At 49.1% G+C, this 8,795-nt stretch overlaps 1 pseudogene; it reads left to right on the forward strand.

The window, feature by feature from the left end:
- Window positions 1–242: 242 nt before the first annotated feature.
- On the forward strand, window positions 243–8,514 carry LOC147092543 (putative G protein-coupled receptor 139; annotated as a pseudogene).
- The last annotated feature ends 281 nt before the right edge of the window (window positions 8,515–8,795 follow it).

The raw sequence follows: 8,795 nt of genomic DNA on the forward strand, positions 1-8,795 counted from the left end.
TTTGTTCCTTGAACCCAATCGATCGTGCCCTCGATCTAACTCTTTCCAGCACCAAGTCAGAGATTTGCACACACATAGTGTGGAGACTACACTGCAGGACATGTCTTCACGGGGAGAATCACTGCACACAAGTGGGCAGGTTCTAGGGCTGGTGACAGGACACCATAGGTACCAGTTCGCCAGAGGGAGATATCATATACTAGCTCTTCTGCAGGGGACTTTGAGGGCCGAGGCTACCGAAGATGGCTGATAGGCGCCTAGGTGAGATGTTATTTTCACTGGGAAGCCTGCCAGCGGGCTTGCAGGCAATTGCTCCGAGCATGGTGGAGTCCAACTCTAACTTGTGTTGGGCTTCTAGCAGAGCATGGAGAACATTCTGTCCAACATTGGGCGAGTGTCAACTCCAAGAACACAACACTGGCGCTCATCATGTTGGAGCTTCTGCTGACAACTCTGACAGTTTCCATGGCAACTCACCCTGCATGTCATCTTATAAAGCTGCCAGATTTTCATTGGGGGTCGGGGGCGGGCAACAATCACAGGACCTTCCAGAGCATCACATATCTCCTGCTGTTCTCGCACAGAGCTGAAGTACCATCCAAGGAAAGTGGTCTTGGTTCCAGGGAGAGACACTTGTTGTCCTCTCTCAGACTGTTGTTTTAACATTATTCCAATAATTCCTATACTGAATTCAGGATAAACCTCTTTACCCAGCGAGTGGCCACAATGTGGATCTCGCTGCTACAGGGAATTGTTTCGAATCAGCAACCCACAGCGTGCCATTGAAATCAGTAATAATGAGAATAGGACGATTTGTATAATGGGCGGCCCATGAAGCTACCAGCCTAAATTAGCTTGTTTTTCACATAAAATAGATGGGATCAAATAGTAACTTTTTCAAATGTATATGACTGATGGACAAAGCTTTTTTTCGCAGATCAAATGTCAAAATAATATTGGGCTGTTATTACTGCGACATCATTTATATTTGCTCGATTACATTAAATCCAGTAAAGCGAAAGCAAGTTGTTTGTTTAAATGAGTCTCACTAACAGCAGTAATGATGTTACATCATTGAGTCACGGGAGACGTCCCACAAGTGTATATCAGGATCGATTTTTACCCCATCACGGTGCATGTCCCCGAACCATTGTATTCACAGCCTGAATCTAACAGAAGATGCATGAAGCAGCTACGGGTCCGGTGTATGCTATTTATTACCCAATTCTTGCGGCTGTTGGTGTTCCAGGTATGTCATTTTATTGCCATCTTGTTCATTATGTAAATAAGTCTCTTGTTGCATATGTTACATACATAGAATTACATATAATGTACAGCACACAAAGAGTCATCTGGCTCAACTGGTCTAAGCCGGTGCTTGTGCTCCTGATGAGCCTCCTCCCACCTCTCATCATCTAACCCTTTCTGCATAACTTTCTAATCCTTTCTCCCTCGTGTGTTTATCTAGCTGCCCTTAACTGCATCTATGCTATTCGCCTCAGCCACTACTCATGGTAGCGAGTTCCACATTCTCACCACTCTGGGTAAAGAATGTTCTCCTGAATCCCCTAATTAATATATTAGTGACTATCTTGTACTTATGTCCCCAAGTTTTAGTCAACCCCACATGTGGAAACATATTCTCCACCTTTACGCTATCAAACACTTTCATAGAAAGACCTCTGTCAGGTCACCCCTCAGCCTTCTCTTTTCTAGAAAAAAGGTTCCCAGCCTGTTCAATCTTTCCTGATAGTCCTACCCTTTCAGTTCCTGGTTCTCCCTTGGAAATATTTTCTGCACCTTCTCCAGTGCCTCTATATGCTTTTCACAGCATGCAGACCAGAACTGCGCAAATTACTCTCAGTTGTACTTTATCTCCTCTCCTGATGCATCTTACAATGTCAACCCTTCAGTGATTCACGTCACATCAACAATATCATGGATGACTCTCCGCGAACGTAATAGAAGAATGTGATGTGAGAGCATTAAGCTCTGATCCTGTCATCACAAATCGTAACTTCCAGGCGCATCCGCGGTTTCCGGGAACTAACTCCAGCTGGTTGCATCCAGACAGCATCAAAGAAGAAATGTTTTAAAAATGTATGTTGTCACACTACAACATCTCCCTCTGGAAATATTCATAGTGGTATAGGGACAATTGTAAAATCGTATAATGAAGCTATCGAGAACATCGCTTCTGAACCAGAAATTAATTTACTCCGAGTCCCCACCCCTTTCCCCGATTCCATCCTAGCCTCTGGTAGGTTATTTCATTTCCTATCACCACCACCAACCCGACCCCAAAAATATCCTAACATTTCCCGAGGTTCTTTGGTGAAGATTTAATCTTTCTTTTTCCTATATTAATACAGTTCATCCGCCAGAGCAAATGTTTTTTCTCTCTCCCTTATTGGACTTATGGAAATCTCTCAGCTGTCGGAACACGTTTACCAGATCGCCTCTTAAACTCCCTATTCAAATGCACCGAGCTCCAGGATCCCCTGCCTACTTTGTCAACTAAAGCCCAGCATTCCCCGGTGTTGTGTTAGTTGGTTCCCTCGGTATCCTCTCCATAGTCTCTGCATCTTTTCTAAGGAAGACCTGCCACAATGGAGTAAATTACCAACTTGCCATCGGGAATAAAACTGACATTGCAGATCGGCCGCCAGTTATAGAAACCGCCCGAATTCAAACTGACGTATTTCTGTTGCACGATGCGGGGGTTTATCTGAAAGCCGTGGCTGCACCGATTGCAAGTTCCCACCTCCATTTCAATTCGTTTCAATTCATCCTTTCGCCTCCCCTTATTGTATATTTTAGATATTAGTTCACGTTTACCACTCACGTGCTATGAATTTTTTCAAATACACAGTTTAATTATTATTTTGTTTTATTTTGAAACAAACCCAAACAATCCATTGGAAAACTGATGGGATCGCGTACAACGCTGGTTTTACTCTCCATTGAAATGAATGGAGTTAATATTGGACGCAGTAAAACTGGCGTTTTCTCGATGCTGTGGGTTTCCCGCCCGACGCGTGAGGTTAAAATTATCCTCAGTCACCACAAAGTGGGTGTTTCGATTCCTTCCACAGAGGCAGTAATGAAACTGTGAAATTCAGACAAAATCCTGATGCTTTGTACTGGGAGTCTAGTCAATGATTTCCCTCTTTCTTGCAGTTAACATAATGGCAATTGTGATCCTGTGCCGGGGGAAGTGCAGTCTCTCCAAATGCATCACTCTCTATCTAGTGGCTATGGCTGTCACGGATCTACTGGTCGTTATCACCGGTGTGATATTGAACGGGATCATTGGCATTTAATATCCAGTTAGCGCCTTGTCCGTTACTCTGGCATGCCATCTCTGATGTGCCTCAATAAATCCGAGACTCGATGTTAGCGAAACAAAATAAGGCTTTTATTGACTTAGAAGGTAACACACAGGAGAGAGGTATCTTCCATCCAGAGCTCTGCCGTACTGGATGTGCTGCAGGCTGGGCCAGCTTACATAGGGGCCAGGTATGGGCGGAGCCCTACACATAGTACAATACAATGGGCCAGGTATGGGCGGAGCCCTACACATAGTACAATACAATGGTGAGGAAATGGAACAGAGTTAAGGGAAATGAAACTGAAACCAACCACAGTCACAGGCAGTGATGAATGGAATATTTCATCACATTCACCCCTTCTATAGATTTAGTCTGTTCAGGGGTTTGATAGTCCTCTGCGACCGACGTGGCTGTTGTGGTGCCGCGGGTGTCGGCTGGGTGTCCCCGGCGGCCTCCTGGGTCTTTGCCGGGGGTGCTGCCAGGGTTGTTGAAGGGGTGGTTGGTGGCGGTGCCATTGGTCGATGTTCTTCCGGGGGTGATGAAAGAGTAGTGGGTGGGTAAGAGTTGCTGTGATCATTGTTGCTGCTATTGTCGTGGTTGTTTTCGTTACCAGCTGGGGCGACGTCTTTTATGGACACGGTGTCCTCCCTTCCGTCGGCGTGCCGGACATACGTGTATTGGGGGTTGGCGTGGAGTAGGTGCACTGGCTCCACGAGAGGGTCCGTCTTGTGGCCCCTCACATGCCTTCGCATGAATACCGGACCTGGGGTGGAGAGCCATGACGGCATGGATACGCCTGAGGTGGATTTCCGGGGAAAGACAAACATTCATTCATGAGGCATGGCATTAGTGGCAGTACACAATAGCGACCGTATCGAATGGAGCACATCTGGGAGGACTTCCTGCCAGCGGGAGATGGGGAGGCCCTTGGTCCTTAGAGCTAGAGTGACTGCTTTCCGTACTGTCCCGTTCTCTCGCTCCACTTGACCATTACCCCGGGGGTTGTAGCTGGTGGTACAGCTCATGGCGATCCCCCTGGGCAGCATGTACTGGCGTAGCTCTTCACTCATGAAGGACACCCCCCTTTCCGTATGGATGTAGCTCGGCATTCCGAACAGGCAGAACAGGCTGTTGAGGCATTTAATGGCCGTGGCGCTGGTCATGTCTGGGCAGGGGAAGGCGAATGGGAACCGGGAGTATTCGTCCACAATGTTCAGGAAGTAAACATTGCGGTCGACGGACGGGAGGGGGCCCTTGAAATCTAAGCTGAGCCGCTCAAAGGGCCATGTAGCTTTGATTAAGTGGGCTCTATCTGGGTGGTAGAACCGAGGCTTGCACTCAGCGCAAGTGCGGCAGTTCCTGGTCAGAGACCGAACTTCCTCAATCGAGTAGGGTAAGTTGCGGGACTTTATGAAGTGGAACAGCCGCGTGACCACTGGTTGGCAGAGGTCATTGAGGAGGGTCTGTAGCCGATCCCCAGTGGTGCTGGCACACATCCCTCGTGAGAGGGCGTCAGGGGATTCGTTAAGGGCCCCTGGCCGGTAAATGATGTCATACTCGAAGGTGGAGAGCTCGATCCGCCACCTAAGAATCTTATCATTTTTGATCTTCCCCCTCTGTTTATTATTGAACATAAACGCTACCGACCGCTGGTCGGTAAGTAGGGTGAAGCGTTTGCCGGCTAGGTAGTGGCGCCAGTGGCGCACTGCCTCCACGATGGCTTGGGCCTCCTTTTCCACGGAGGAGTGTCTGATCTCGGGCACTTGAAGGGTCCTCGAGAAGAAAGCTATGGGCCGCCCCGTCTGGTTGAGGGTGGCCGCCAAGGCAAAGTCAGACACATCACTTTCCACTTGGAATGGAGTGTTCTCGTCCACTGCCTGTAGCGTGGCCCGTTCAATATCCTGCTTAATGCTTTTGAAGGTGGCGTGGGCCTCAGCAGAGAGCGGAAAAGAGGATGCTTTCAAGAGGGGGCGGGCTTTGTCGGAGTAGTTGGGGACCCATTGGGAATAATAAGAAAATAACCCCAGGCACCTTTTCAGGGCTTTGGGAGTGTTGGGCAGGGGCAGCTCCCGTAGGGGGCGCAATCGGTCGGGGTCTGGTCTGATTTCCCCATTCTCCACCACGCTGCCCAGTATGCAGAGGCACGTGGTGTTGAAAATGCACTTGTCCTCGTTGTAGGTGAGGTTGAGTTTTTGTGCGGTTTTCAGGAACCTCTCGAGGTTCGAGTCGTGATCCTGCTGGTTGTGACTGCAGATGGTGACGTTGTCGAGGTAGGGGAAGGTTGCCTGCAAGTGGTGGTCATCCACCATCCGGTCCATCTCCCTCTGGAAGACCGAGACCCCATTCGTCACCCCAAAGGGGACTCTGAGGAATTGGTAGAGGTGTCCGTTTGCCTCGAAGGCGGTGTACGGGCGGTCATCTGGTCTGATAGGGAGGTGGTGGTACGCTGACTTGAAGTCGATGGTGGAGAACACCCGGTATTGGGCGATTTGGTTCACCATTTCTGATATGCGGGGTAGCGGGTAGGCGTCTAGTTTGGTGTACCTGGTGATCGTTTGGCTATAGTCGATCACCATCCGTTTCTTCTCGTTACCCCTTACCACTACCACTTGGGCACGCCATGGGCTGTTGCTGCGTTCAATAATGCGCTCTTTCAGGAGCCTGTCTACCTTGGTCGCGATAAACCGCCTGTCCTCCCAGCTGTACCTCCTGCTTTTGGTCGCTATAGGCCGGCAGTTAGGGGTAAGGTTCGCGAATAGCGAAGGCGGCTTTACCTTCAGGGTAGCCAGACCGCACACTGTGAGGGGTGGCTGGGACCCACCGTACTTGAGCGTGATGCTTTGGTGGTTGCACTGGAAATCTAGGCCCAAGATCACGCTCGCACATAAATTCTTCATGATTAATACTTTAAAATTATCGTATACAGTTCCGTTAACGGACAATTGTACCGTGCAGTAACCCATGATGGTAGATGTCTGGGTTTTATCAGCCATAGAGACGGTACCCCGAGTAGGGACCACCTTTAGGGAGAGTTGTTGTGCCAGTTCAGGGTGGATAAAACTCTCCGTGCTTCCACTGTCAATTAAACATTTAACCCCGCACCCGTTTACCTCGATGTCCACCATTGATTTGGACAGCGGGTGCGGCCTGGTCTGGTCCACTGTGACCGATGCCACTGTAGGGCCCTGATCGAGACAAGATGGCGTCCACGCTGTCTGCTCATAAGATGGCGGACCCCACGAGGCCGGGCAAGATGGCGTCCAAGATGGCCGCTCCCACGGCACACACGCGGCGGTGGCGGGTTTTCCGGCGGGGTTCCCTCTGCACACCTTCCCGAAGTGCCCCTTCTTACCGCACTTAAAGCAGGTGGTGCCTTTCGCCGGGCACAGGTTTCTGGTGTGCTTCGGCTGCCCGCAGAAGTAGCAGTTGGGTCCCTGACGCGTCGCGGCTGTCGTAGGGCTTCTGGGGGGAGAGCGGGGCCCCGACGGTGTCGGGCTGCCGGGCGGGGAAAATGCCTTCCAAGATGGCGGCACCCTTGGTACGCACGTGGTGGCGTGGACGGCGCCGGCTGAAGAGTAGGCACCTGAGTTTCTCTGGGCCACATCCAGGGATCGCGCTGTGTCCGCAGCCTGTTTCAGGTCCAATCCCGTTTTTTCCAGCAGTCTCTGCCGGATGTAAGTGGAGCTGAGGCCTGTGATGAAGGCATCATGAACAAGCTCGTCAGTGTACACTGCGGCTTTTACATCTTGGCACTTGCAGTCTTTGCCAAGCGTTTTCAGGGTGCCTAGGAACTCCTCCACCGATTCCCCAGTTCGCTGTGCGCGAGTAGCGAGCAGATGCCTAGCATACACCTCATTCGTAGGCTGCTGGAAATGTGCCTTTAAGATGTCGCAGGCGGCCGGGTACGTGTCGGCGTCTTGGATGAGGGGGTAAACCCGGTGGCTTACTTCATTCCGCAGAATTCCGAGTTTCATACTCGCAGCGTCCGTAGCGCCTTTGACGGCTGCGGAATTGTCCAGGAAGAATTCCATACACATAAACCAGTTTCCAAAGCATGCCGATGCGTCCGAAGCATGCTGGTCCAAATCCAAACGTTCGGGTTTCAAGAGTTGATCCATTGTGTTGAAAATTAAGTCAATAAAATTGATGTGCCTCAATAAATCCGAGACTCGATGTTAGCGAAACAAAACAATGCTTTTATTGACTTAGAAGGTAACACACAGGAGAGAGGTATCTTCCATCCAGAGCTCTGCCGCACTGGGTGTGCTGCAGGCTGGGCCAGCTTACATAGGGGCCAGTTATGGGCGGAGCCCTACACATAGTACAATACAATGGGCCAGGTATGGGCGGAGCCCTACACATAGTACAATACAATGGTGAGGAAATGGAACAGAGGTAAGGGAAATGAAACTGAAACCAACCACAGTCACAGGCAGTGATGAATGGAATATTTCATCACAATCTCAAAACGGTCCTAGTTTATGCTTGCAGAAACGGCTCTGTCTGGTTAACAGTCGCTTTCATCTTTGATCGATTCGTTGCTATTTGTTGCCAGAAGCTGAAAAGGACATATTGCACCGAGAAAACGGCAGCTCCGATCATAGGCACGGTGTTTCTTCTGAGCTGTTTGCAAAATATCCCATGGTACTTTGTACTTGAACCTTTGTATTTTATTAATAACGTCCTAATGTTCTGTGGCCTCAAATCCAACTTTTATACTTTACCCACGTGGATAGCATATTCCTGGAGTAATCATATTTTAACACCGTGTCTTGCAATTTTCCTTATTTTACTGTTCAATGTACTGACAGTAAGACACATATTAGCCTCCAGTAGAGTCCGACGGGCATTGAGGGGCATCAACACTGCTGAACATAAAGTTGATCCTGAGTTGGAGAACCGGAAAAAATCCATCATTTTACCCTTCAGTATATCCGGAAGTTTCGTCATGTTATGGGCGACATACACCGTACATCACCTCTATTACCGAATCACAGGCATTTATGTCTATACAGGTTACAATGACCCAGTCTTTATTCTTCAGGAATCCGGACACATGCTTCTCCTATTGAGCTGCTGCACAAACACGTGTATTTATGTCGTGACCCAGAAAAAATTCATGGAGGAGTTGAAGAATGCGCTGAAATATCCGCTGATACTAATAGTCAAATTGATGAAATGATCGAAAGAAATGGGATCTCCTGTGTACAGTATTCTCATCTCAATCTCTTTCATCCATGAGCTTTCTGCAATGGGGCGGCTGGTGGGCGGGGTAGGGGGGGGTTGTGGGTGGGGCACAGGTTTGTTCTCCTGTAGTTATATCACACTGGGAGTAGCTTTGTTCATTGGTGTTTCATATTATATTTGATGCATAACTTGCATCTTGAGGTATCCAACAATGCCGATTCTATTAAAGACAGCCTCACTACAACTGAGTGTAAACAATAAGGAAACATGGCACTG

This window comes from Somniosus microcephalus, unplaced genomic scaffold (assembly GCF_052327205.1).
Source record: "Somniosus microcephalus isolate GS21.2 unplaced genomic scaffold, FLI_Smic_1.0 unresolved_chr2, whole genome shotgun sequence".
Classification (NCBI taxonomy): Eukaryota; Metazoa; Chordata; class Chondrichthyes; order Squaliformes; family Somniosidae; genus Somniosus; species Somniosus microcephalus.